The sequence below is a fragment of the Bombina bombina genome, chromosome 3 (assembly GCF_027579735.1).
Source record: "Bombina bombina isolate aBomBom1 chromosome 3, aBomBom1.pri, whole genome shotgun sequence".
Classification (NCBI taxonomy): Eukaryota; Metazoa; Chordata; class Amphibia; order Anura; family Bombinatoridae; genus Bombina; species Bombina bombina.
The window spans coordinates 686,832,536-686,845,794 of NC_069501.1; the positions used below are offsets into that span (position 1 = coordinate 686,832,536).

The 13,259-nt window shown below is 37.4% G+C and overlaps 1 protein-coding gene across 1 annotated transcript in view; it reads left to right on the plus strand.

The window, feature by feature from the left end:
- CALN1 (calneuron 1) overlaps positions 1-13,259 on the plus strand; it is a 761,947-nt gene that overhangs the window by 168,876 nt on the left and 579,812 nt on the right. The window lies entirely within an intron of this gene.

Genomic DNA, 13,259 nt, shown 5'->3' on the forward strand with positions numbered 1-13,259 from the left:
TAGAGAGGCTTCTTCAATTTTACAGATGCCTTCCTCTGAGCTGAAGGGATCAATAGATTGAACATTAAATAGACCCTCTGGCATGGATGCAAAGGATTGTTCTATTAATTGTTCTTCAGTTAAGTATCCTTCAGGTATTAGCCCAATTACATTATTCTGGAATCCAAAAGTGTAATAACTTGATTCCAGTGCATATCCTATGGTAGTTCCCTTGGATAATGCTATATCCTGTGGGGTCATGTTATGCACAACAATATGTATTGGAACAGTTCCAATATTCACCATAGGAGTGTAAGTCACTGTGACACCCAGATTTTGTATTCTATGGGAGAGGCAAATCAGTGTTTCAGAAGTTTTTAATTTCTGACCCCTCTTTACCTGTAAGGGTAAAAGAAATTTATCAGCCCCAGCAGGAATGATGACATTGCTAGATACCTGCATATTTACAGCATATGGCAATTGCTGGTTTGATTTCAGGGCTGCATTTTCATCCTGAAATACTTCAGGGTCCGCCTTTAACCTGCTCCAAAGGCAAGAATTAATCAAATCTATTTGTATGGCATATCTATGTAAGATATCATTGCCAATGTATATTTGATTATGGGGAGTATTTAAAACTAAAATCAGGTGCTTCACTGACTTATTGCCCATAGAGATAGATAATAAGCACTTAGCTGTGATGTTATAGCTTTCAGACCTGTCATCCAGGCCATTGACACAGTGGTCTTGGGGAGAAAGATATTTAATCACTTTAGGTTCAGCTATTTACGCTAATAAACCTTCGCTTATATAGCTAGCTTCCTGTTTTAAGTTTATTTTAGCATACTTGGTTTTACCAAGGTCATGTACTTGTATAGGGATAAATAGATCTTCTTTAACTCTCTCAATCCCTGTGAGGTATTGAGCGTGGCCTCCCCCCTTAGGGATTTTATGATCCCCCTTGTGGAGTGATATGGTTAATATATCGCCATCTAGGGAAATATTCACACTCTTTCCAGGTGATATTTTAACAGTATTACCATCAGAGCCACTAAAAGGAGTCTGATCATCTATTTGTAGAATAGTGATTTCAGGTGCAGAGTTATTCCTGAAATGAATCTCCACAGCATCTGGTTTCTCTTCCACCACGTGACAGCTATGTCGGGCGTGAGATATACCAGATTTTTCATAATTGATAGGTCTCTCAACTTGTGACCAAATTACATTATTTATACAATCAATTATGGTGCTTAATCGTTTCAGGAGATCACTACCTATAATTAAACGATCAGTTGGCAGATCCACTATAATAACGGGGTGTCTTATGACCCTGTTCCCCAATTTAAATTTTAACCAGGCAGTACTGTAGACTTTTAGGGAGTTACCCCCAACACCTATTAGAGAACCATCAAATTCTCTTATTTTAGGCTTGTGGGGTGTTAGCTCATTTAGCTGTGTGTAGTACCTGTGGGATAAGATAGTTGCCTGTGACCCAGTGTCAATTAATCCCCTGATAGGGTTGGAGACTGAATCTTGCAGCTCAACTAATACATAATATCTTCCTGCAGTTTCTACCATTTCACACATAAAGTTGGCGTTATCATACATTTGTGGGCTTCGCCACGTGTTACCTGAGTTTGCCATGCTTTCTGATGCAGAAAAATCTTCATACCTACCTGTTTCCTCTATGACACGTTCGGCTGGATTCTTGTGTATTGCATCTGTGGAAACAAGGTTAAGAGAGTGCTGCAAAGGAAGAGGTTTGTTAGTTTTTCCCGGATGAGGTTCCTTGTCATCACAGCTAAATTGTCTGTTTCCGGTCTGTGGGGAGAGAACATGATTAGTATCATTGATATTTATTATTATATTTTGTATATCTCTCCCTTCCCCTTTAGGTGATACTGCAGTATTTATGACTGTGCCTGTGGTCCACTGCTGACCACTGGCTGTACCCCTAAAAAAGTATTGTTCGGTTGCTGAGCCGTAGATTTTTGACTCATATTAGCGATTTGTTCGCTCAACCGATTTAACTGGGTAAACAGCATATCTAACTGATTGTACAAGTTACCTCTACCCCTGGGTCTATCTCCTGGTGCCCCATTGTAATGATTCCTGGACCATTGGGTTCCCTCAGTATCAGGGCCGCTATTTGTATTCTGGCGTGGTTGCCCCTGGGGTTCAGCTTGCTCAGTATTAGTACCTTGGGGAGCATTATATACCTGGGGTGTCTGGTTACCCTGAGAATATCTTCGCTGTCTATTGTATCTACCCTTGCGTGGATACCAATTATTTGGTGAGTATTCTCTTTGTGAGTAATTATTCACCTGATTATGTCCCCCACTTTGGTTATAGTCTCCATGCGCCTCAACCTGTGTAGGGGGAGGGGCAGAATTAAACCTCTGTGGAGATGGCCTGTTTTGACTGGCCACCTCTGCATAAGTTCTCTTTTTAGACTCCAAATTGAGGGGGCTAGGTGACACCCTAGTTTTTGCCACAATTTTGGGTTTTGACTCCTTTTTAACCCCCTGCTCACTGGACTGCTGAATAGAGTATAACTTTGTACTCTCTTTGATCAGCCATTCCAATGAGCAGTCCTCATCAAAATCTCTAGCTAAGTTGATTTTGATGGGTGTAGGCAGTGCTTCAAAAAATAAATTTACAAATTCTGAGCCATCAAATTTGGGATTATCTTCAGCCATACTGTACGCATTTTTCAATACAGAAAGGAATTCGATCGAAATCTGATTCGCACGACACTTTAAACCATATACCGCTATTTTCGCGGCAGTTTTAGTGCGATATTGCCTGAATTCTTTTCTGCATTGTCGTTTTACCCCATTCCAGGAATGAATATTCATATCCTTTAGTGAAGCAAAGAATTTATGATGCTTACTGTCAAATACCCAAGGCAGAAATTCAATTTTCAATTTCTCACTTGTAACATTCATTATAGCTAACGCATTTTCAAAAGCCTGTAAATGATCAATTACAGATGTTGTTCCCTTATTGGAGAATATAGGTACTGCGCGTTGTACGAAGGTGATTATTTTATGGGAATCATAGACTTTATCAGACTTACTCTGGGCTTGCCTGTTAGAGTTTCCCTCCCCCACACCAGCTGCGCTACAGCTGTCCTCTGGATTTACATCCTGAGGGGATTGTCTATTTGGGAAATCTATTTCTGACCCATTAGGGGTCATTTGTCTATACTGTTCCATATATTTCTGTACCTCGCCCCTGACGCGTTCGCTAAAGGATTTAGCATTATCTGCATTATTCTCACTGTTAATATAAGGGTTTTCATTATGGCGATATGACCTTTTTAAATCGCTTAATTCTCTCTGGCTTTGCGCAAGCTGTTTATTTAAATCTTGCATCTGCGCGAGTAAGTCAATGTTATGCTTATCTAAGGCGGCTAGGATTTGGGCAAATTCATCCATTTTATTTTTGGCTATTTTTAAACCCTCTTCGCATCTGCGTGAGGAACGAATACTATTTTCTAGCTCCTGTATTTGCAATCGTTTGTCTGTGACACAAAACGACATTTCGTCAATAATGCATATTAAGAGGGGCCAGGATTTTAGTATTAGTTCGTCTCGCTTTTTGAGAGCCTTGCATTGATTAATCATTAATAATTCCTGGAAGAATTCATTCTCTTCATTCCATATATTATTATTAACGGTAATATTTTTAGCCCTAGTTTCAAGCATATCCATAAAATAATTTAATTCACCCGCAATATTAAACTTCCCTTTAAGGTAACTTAAGATATCTTTCTTAAGGACCTGACCTTTAGTAATAGGTATGGTTATGGGACCATTTTCTTCGCTATGTATAGAATTAAATGAGTCACTTCTGGCTACAGACATTATTATATTGGTTTAGTACTTAGTTAAACTAAAACGCTAATACAATTTTTGCCAATAAAAAGAGAGAAGAAAAAAAAATTATATTTAAAAAAATAAATATTATTAATTTTGAAATATGAAAAATTAATATTTCGAAATATGAAACATTAATATTTTTGATTAACTTTGAAAATATGAAAATTAATTTTTGATTAATTTTTAAATATGAAAAATTAATATTTTTATTAATCTTAAAAAAATTAATCTTTAATAATATTTCAAGATATTAATATCAATCTCGAAATATGAAAATCAATATTTCAACTCCTCAAAAATTATATCTTCAAAATATTAATATAGAAATATGAAACTTTTTCTCTCTTTTATAATAATTTCTATCTACCACAAATATATTATATCAAATATGAGTATTAATAAATCTCAGAAAAGTGCCTCAAATTATTATGTCAGTATATTTATGAAAATCTTAGTAGTGCTATCCAAATAATATATATCAGCTTATGGCAGGGTTATGACACAATGCAACCAATAATTTTCTTTAAAAATAGAAACCCTTAATAAACATGCATCTACTAGAAACAATAAAATTAATATAAATACCTGAACTCTTTTATTTAGTTAATATCCATGAACATTTTTGAAATATATTTGCAATATTAGAATATGACACAAAATTCATATGCGTTAAAACCAACTCTTAAAATATGCTATCCTTCTTACAAAACCCAGAAAAATATACCTTCAAAATTCAGCCTTATTTATTTAACACAATGGGACTAAAAACCTTTAACATCCAAGCAATACAATTCTAAACTGTGCTCTTTCAACAATAGGATAATATATATATATTCTGCTATTTAACTGCAATTTATCCTAATACAGAATTAACTTACAATATCAGAACTTGCACAGATGATTTACTTAGCAAATCAGATACAGATTTAAACAATACCTAGGCTTATGACTACCAATTTAAAATACAATATACTTCACCAATTTTGAACCAATTCGTAGCGGTCTTTAGGTCATCTCAGAAGACAGATAAGTAATTTTTGCAATCAATGAGAAGGAGGTAGTCAGCTTGTTTAGATTGGTTTCAAAATGCCAGCAGCAGATATCATCCAAAGTTAAAACAGCCTTTTTTTTTACCTATTTCTCTTTTGCTTACTTAAATATGTTTTCAATCATTGATGACATCATGTGGGTGGCACTACGGGAGCTGACCTTCCCATTGGTTATCTGGGAAGTCTTATCGGATTGGCCCTTGGAAATTTCATTTTTAACAGCCAGAAAGAACCTTCTGGCTGTAGTTCTCACATGGCAACACCGGGTGGCATCACAAACAGACACAGCAACATTTGAAACAACTTAAATCAGTATTTCTATGAAATGGTTATTCATTTTATCATAATTTACTGCAACAACTATTCACAATATTTGTTTTGGATAAGTTATATCTTAATGAATTTTCTAATCATTTTTGATATGAAACATCACATATATCTAACATTATATTAAAATAATTTATATTTCATTTAGCCTAACAGAAAATTTATATCTCATAGTCATATCACATCAAAGTAACTTCCATATCTTCATCTCACTATATTTTAAGAGATGTATTTAAAACTTTATAAACATTTATTGCACATTCATATGATATGACATTTCATTTCATGCAGGCATTCCATCTCTTTCTAAGTGCATAGATTGATGCTCATGACCAATGGTTGTCTGCAATAAAAATAGAAATAATTATTAGAAGGGATCCAAGCATTTCATATGTCTATGGTCCATCTGAAATAAAATTAAGTAGTATTAATCATTTACTTTTAGGTCCACAAACATCTATTTATATTCTTAAACACACAGAGGCTAAGATATTCATGCTTTCAAAATATGTATGTCTTGTATTTATTTTCTTAGTATATTTTATTTGAAATCTAACTACAGTTGCTTTGAAATCATAATGTAAGCCATGTGTCTTCACTGTGTGCTGTATGTTCAGAGTCACACCTTAGCATTTGTCTGTGTTTTCTCTGTGTATTCTGGTGTTATCAGCCACACAGCCTGAGTCACTCAAAACAAATTTGTGCTAATTATCAGTCCCTTGAAGAATGTTTGTATCTCTCACATCTTTTCAGACGGATCGGCATTTCCCTTGGAGGAAACCATAATATGGGCCTGTATCCTGTTCTCTTTCAAAATTACTTCCCCCAACATTCCTCTAAGTGACTGTATTAATTTGGGCAGGCCAAATGTTCCATGCCCCCCCCCCCCTGTGTGTTTAGCATAATTTACATAATGAGTGTGGGAGATCTCTTAGAAATAATCCTTTGTTTTACAGACCATGTGCACATCCATAAATTTATTAAATAAAGATAAATATACTTCTATATATTATTTAATAATATTTCAAATACCTTGACAATATCTTGAGCTTGTGGTAGCAATTAGCGCTCAGAAAATTAGCCAGAGATCAGATCTCTGGTTAATTTTCCAAAAGTGTCCCAATTGCTCCCAAATTTTAGTCTAGTATTTTTTTTTTAGTTAAAAAACTGCACAAAACTGTTTTTAGGGGGTTAAATCGAGTGGGTGTGGGGATTAGAAAAAAAACGGCACTAAAAAGTGCCTTTACAATACTTATATACATATATATTTATGTGTTAATATGTGTATATACACATATAAACACATAAATATATATGTATATATTCATATACATATACAGTATATTTAAAATCTGCTGCCCATTGCTGCTCGGCTTAGCCCTTACACTGCGCTAAGTTCTCATCCGTGTCTCATGGCATGAGAACGAGGCTCCCATTGGAGCCTATGGAAGCGCACTCTCATGAGCGCAATGCTTCCCTGCAATGCGAACGTGAGGTCGCGTTCACATTGCAACTAACTTGCATGTGATGGTATTACTGACTAAGCGATATTTTGCACTCCACTCATAATCTGGCCCTACATTGGGTACTTATTTTTTCTTCTGTGTTAGCCTGTGAAAAATCTGTTAAAGCAAATGGGCTGAAACTGTATTGTGTCTAGAAGTGAAAATTGGACTTTTAATAGACTTCTAGTATATACAAAATTATTTTCAAGAAATCAGAAGTTTCCATAATAAAGTATTGTTTGGATATGCTAAAATATATGTTTACTACCCAAAATCTCTACAGATTTACAAATAAGGCTGGTGCTTGCTCAGCTCACAAATGTAAGACAGACTATATTAGACTTCACTAATAATCTATGTAATGAAATACTCCCCAGTGGTGGGACATTATAATCTCATTGTAAAAATATTTTCCAGGACCCTAAGAATCAAATAAATCTTAGACAGCAGTAAGAGATTATCATGGAAGGAATACAATTATTATCGAATTGCCCCTGTTTCTGCGCGAGCCTTCAGGCTCGCCTGAAACAGCAATTATAAAGCAGTGGTCTTAAATCCACTGCTTTATAACTGGTTCACCTGCTCTGTGGCTGTGGACATCAATCTGCCTGATCCTATACTATTAAGCTGATTGACACCCACTGCTAGCTGCCGGTTGGCCGCAAATCTGCAAGGGGCGGCAATGCATTTCTTGTGAACTGCTTGTGCAATGATAAATGCCGACAGCGTATGGTGTCGGTATTCATCGATGTCTGTCGGACATGATCCACTGAGCGATGATAAATCAACCCCATAATCTAAACTCTAGTGAATTTCTAGCCACAGTTGCAAATGATTGAGCTCAGTAGATACATAGGACTTCTGCAGCTTTTGTAGTGCCTTCAGTGCAGGCTTGCATGAGTGAGCCAGCAGCCGATAGCTAATTAGGAAGCAGCGGTTATCAGACTGCTGCTTCCTAAACTGTATGCCAGCTCTTAGCTGGTGGATTAAAATAACCCTGAAAAAGTTCTTATTTTCTGTTATTGATAGTAACAACCCCTTTCCCCCCAGTATGCTTAATGCCCACATTATGGTTTTACCAAAACCAGGCAAACCTAGAGATACTCCAGCAAATTTTCATCCTATCTCACTGCTGAATATGGACATAAAATGTATTTGCTAAGCTCTTTGAAAATCATATAAATCAAATTCTTTTATCGTTAATACATCCTAATCAAGTAGGGTTCACTCCACACTGAGAAACCCACAACATCACTTACAAAGCTCTCCACTTGATTAAACATGCTAATCTTTTTTATTAACTGATGCCAAAAAAGGCATTTGATTGCTAAATTTGGCCTTTTCTAAAAATTGCCATATCACATTATGGTTTGGGGCATATCACGATTGACAGAATTTCTGTCATTTATAATGCACCTTCTGCTCAAAATTAATGCTATTTTATCTGAACCCTTTTAAATCAGAAATAGCACATTAAAAGGGTGTCCCCTTCCCCCATATTATTTATATTAGAGATAAAAATCCTTTCCATTAAAATACATATGTGCACTGCTATAAAATGAGTACAAATAAACCATTCCCACAACAAATTAATGCTATATGCAGACAACATATTACTTACATGGTCTTCCCCACAACAGTCCGTACCAGCAGTAAAAGTCATGATAAACAAATATGGATACCACTCCAACTATAAGATTAGCTACACTAAATTAGATCTTCTTCCAATTGCTTTCACTAACTCAAATCTATTAAAAATTGCTTTAGGTTCCAAGGAAAACACCATTCGATCAAATACTTATGGATTCACTTGTCTGATTCACCCACCTTGAAATTCTCAGCTAATTATCAAACTCCCAAAAATATGAAGGCAGAATTACAGATATGGAGGCCCATTTATCAAGCTCCGAATGGAGCTTGAGCGCCCGTGTTTCTGGCGAGTCTTCAGACTTGCCAGAAACGCCAGTTATGGAGCAGTGGTCTAAAGACCGCTGCTCCATAACCTGTCCGCTTGCTCTGATGAGGCAGACAGAGATCGCCACAATTCAACCTGACGAAGTACGATCGGGTTGATTGACACCCCCTGCTAGCGGCTGATTGGCCGCAAATCTGCAGGGGGTGGCGTTGCACCAGCAGCTCACAAGAGCTGCTGGTGCAATGCTGAATACGGAGAGTGTATTGCTCTCCGCATTCAGCAAGGTCTGTCGGACCACTTTAAAAAGGGACACATATGAAAAATACATATGCCAGGGCTGTTTTCAGGGCTGTTTAAAGAAATGTTTTGTATAAGAACACTGACATATGTATTTTTCATATGTGTCCCTTTTTAAAGTGGCAATATGGTCACCCTATGTGGCCTATCTATCAAGCTCTGTATGGAGCTTGAAAGGCTGTGTCTCTGGTGAGCCTTCAGGCTTGCCAGAAACTCTAGTTATGAAGCAGCGGTCTAAATAACCTCCGCCTGCTCTGAGGAGGCGGACAGACATCGCCGCAATTCAACTCGATTGAATATGATCGGGTTGATTGACACCCCCATGCTAGTGGCCGATTGGCCTCAAATCTGCAGGGGGTGGCATTGCACCAGCAGTTCACAAGAGCTGCTGGTGCAATGCTGAATGCGTATTGCTCTCCGCATTCAGCGAGGTCTGTCGGACATGATCCGCAATGTCGAATCATGTCTGACAGGCCTTTCATAAATAGGCCCCAAAATATAGACCTAAAAAAAAGGGGCTAAGAAATAATTTAAATAATGCATTATAGAATGGTTTTATTTCTGCAACATGTTGTGGACTGGTGCAAACATTCAGAGGTTAAAGAATGGGTCACCACAGAACATGATTTAGAAAAACTGTTCTCAGCTTGGTAGTACTTGATGGATGCTTCAGATATCAAAGCAACATGAAAGGGTTAAATAACTGACAATAGCTGAAACATTTAGGGTTTGGGACGCCATCCTTAAAAAAACATTAGGCATTCTCTACCAGCCCATGTCCCCTCTCTCACCGCTAATGGGCAATTCTGCCTTCCCAACACAGATTATCCTTTCTTCATCTAAGTTATCATCTTTATATACCTTTATTCCTCTAACTGCAATACTTTCAGGGGGAAACTCAGCTGGCTAAGGGTTATTTTAATAATGCATTTTGATATTCCAAACTAACACACTTTATATACTCACACCCAGAGAAAGACAAAGTAACGAGACAGCTAACTCCCTTCAAAATCCCTTTATTATAATCTGACTATAGTCAGGAGTCATTCATCATTGATAAATAAACTTGTTACAGAGAATACATGGGAAAAAGACTTAGAAATACCTCTGGGGTGAACTAATTGGGGTCCCATACTACAAACAATAGCAACATATTCTATCTTATTTAATACAATCAACACCAGTACTAAACTGCTTACCAGCTGGTATTTCACACCAAGTAGATAGTCTAATGCTCCCAGGGACTTTTAGTATGTGTTGGAGAGGATGTGTGGAGGCTTGCACTATGGCACACATTTGGTGGATGTAAATTATACCCTTTTGGAAATCTATAGACAATGAAATGGAAAAAACTCTGACCTGTAAAATACCCTTAGACCACCTAACAGGCCAGATTTTTAGGATATCTGAAATAGACCACAGATAACATAATCAGCTGATTAGTAAACATGTTTATTTTGCCTGCTCTCACCCATGGTAATCCTGAAAATCTGGCTTTTTAGGGAGGTCTGAGGACAGGTTTAAAAACCAGTGCCTTAGAACAATTAGTTTTTTTTATTCCATAATAAAATAAACCTTACCTGTAAGTTAAGGATAAAGCTCTGTCATATCACGTTACATAGTGCAAACCAACTTATTCCCAGAAAATAGAAGCAGACATTTACCCCCTCTATTTCCAATTGGTTAGCACAAGTAAATAACACTATTTCCCTAGAGATGTACTTAAATTAACTTAGATTTCACTTATATGATTCTATAAAGTGTATTTGGGGAAATTACAAAAGCACTTAACATATTGCCTTATGAAAATAAAATATTATCTCTGCCACAGGCTAAATTCTAATCACTTTATTTACTTGCCTAGACCCAGGGCTTTTAACACCCTGCTGATAATCACAGTCCAAGCCCCTATCACTAGCTGAGCTCCTCGTGTTTTCCCTCTTGCAGGGAAAGCCCCTTTTATATTTTTATGAGCAACATTATTAAATGATATATCAATCACAATCTGGAATTGGCTGACCTGTTCGTTTGATAGTCCAGACATGATTATCCACAAATATGCCAATACAAAAAGTTATGTGCAGAGCCAGGATATGTTGTGGAATAAAGCTAAAGTGGGTTTTCAAGTGGTCAGAACTGTTGTTCAAAACGTTTTGGCAGATTTAAATAACACTGGGCAAGATTACAAGTTTTGCGATATTGTGCGGTACAGCGATACTGCTAAAAAATTGGACATTGCGCGTGGAATGGCAGGTCTCCCGTATTACAAGTTGCGGATGGTATAGCTATAATGCAAGCGTTTTAGCTTGTGATGCAATGATCCATTCCACACTCAAAAAATGACATTTGCGTACAGGATTTTCCGTACCGCTGTATTACAGGTTATGCGGTCCAGCTAAAATAATTGGGTTACAGCCTATACCGCTGTGATCCATTCCAGTAGTTATGGATTTTGCGAAACAAGAATGTTTCACAAAACTCATAGCTAAAATGTTACAAAGTACACTAACACTCATAAACTACCTATTAACCCTTAAACCGTCACCGTTCCACATCTCAAATACTTTGTTAAACTTATTAACCCCTAATGCGCCACCCACCCACATAGCCAACACTAAATAAACCTATTTACCCCTAAACCACCGGCCCCCTACATCGCTGCTACTATAATAAACCTATTAACCCCTAAACCGTCGGCCCCCCACATTGCAACTACTAAATTAAACTATTAATCCCTAAACCTATCACCCCACTAATTTTAAGTTACATTTACAATATAACTATATTTAAATAAATAAAAACTTACCTGTGAAATAAAAAAACCTAAGTTTAAACTAAAAAGTAACCTAACATTACTATTTTAAAACAATAAAATTAATGAAAAATAAAAAAAACTAAATTACAAATTAAAAATCCTAAAACAACGAAAAAATAAAAATAAATGACATTACAAAACATAAAAACTCTAAAATTAGTGGGGGCGGAGCCTGCAGTCGTTCGTGATGGCTGCATTTCCCTGAGGCTCTCTCCACGGGCCAGAAGAAACCCGCCACAGCTTAAGCTATAGACCCCTCCGGACACATATAAAACCGGAGGAGGTATTGGAACACCTACAGAGTCTACACATTACGTTATAAACAGCTGGACACGCTCATCGGGTAAACAGAGCTGATCTCAGTAACGGCGATGTGAAAGGCCGCAACCTACAAACGTGGAGTGAGTGAACAGAGCGGAGACCAATACCGCACCTGAATCTCCCGAAGTGCCGGACTCTCCCGGGTAAGGGCACACTTGTGCTACCGCTCTTGGGGCTTAACTAGATATGTAAGAAACTTACACACACGGCACTACCACGTGGCTGGCCTCTCTGGGACTGCACTATAAGCGCTGTGACCATTCTTAAATTGCAACCACGCTGCAGAGTGCTTCATCATACTTGAATAAAAGGGGCATAAAGTAGCAAAATGCAAAGTGACCTATCTTTTGATAAATACTGATATGGAGCTGCAGTTATAATTAAGTGATACCTGCATAACACTGGGGCCTATCTGGTGACGCATATTCACTGAGGGTTACTCCATATTAAGAATGAGACCTTTCTTGCATACAAGTCTGACCCTACGCATCTAACTTTGTTCCCTGGGTAAAATGAGAATCCTGTTTTTTATGTTATAACCTCTATCTCCAAACCGCAGTTTATCCAATTTATTCAATTGATTACAAGGTGAACCTAAAAAATGGCGCATCGTAGAATGTCAAAGACAGACAAGGTGCTGAAATCTGCTGCAACAGGTCAAAGCCCCGCTGGTGTGTTTTTTAAACAATTTGAAAAGAAAAAAGTCACAGATCCCTCACTAGTGGAAGGTGACAATGAATCCCTAACTGACACAACTGAATCTCAACCTGAAGACGGCCCAGTAACATTAAAAGCTATGGAAAGTCTGATAACACAAATAAAAACGTGCATTCGTGAGGAATGCGCTGACTTAAAGTGCAAAATCAATGAACTGGGTTTTAGAGTGGAAACACTTGAAGATAACAGAGAAGAACTTGTCAAAGAAATAAATGACATGTCTCAACAGATCCAGACTTAGCAAAGTACAATCACCATGCTGGAAACTAAAATGGACGATATAGAGAACCGCACGAGGCGTAACAACCTCCGCATTAGGGAAGTCCCTGAAACAATAGCTAGAGATGCCATACACCATTTTCTTCAGGAAATCTTCCAAGCACTAGCAATTGCGAATTCATTTGTCATCCAAGAAATCTCTATAGAAAGAGCCAATCGCACTCTGCGCCC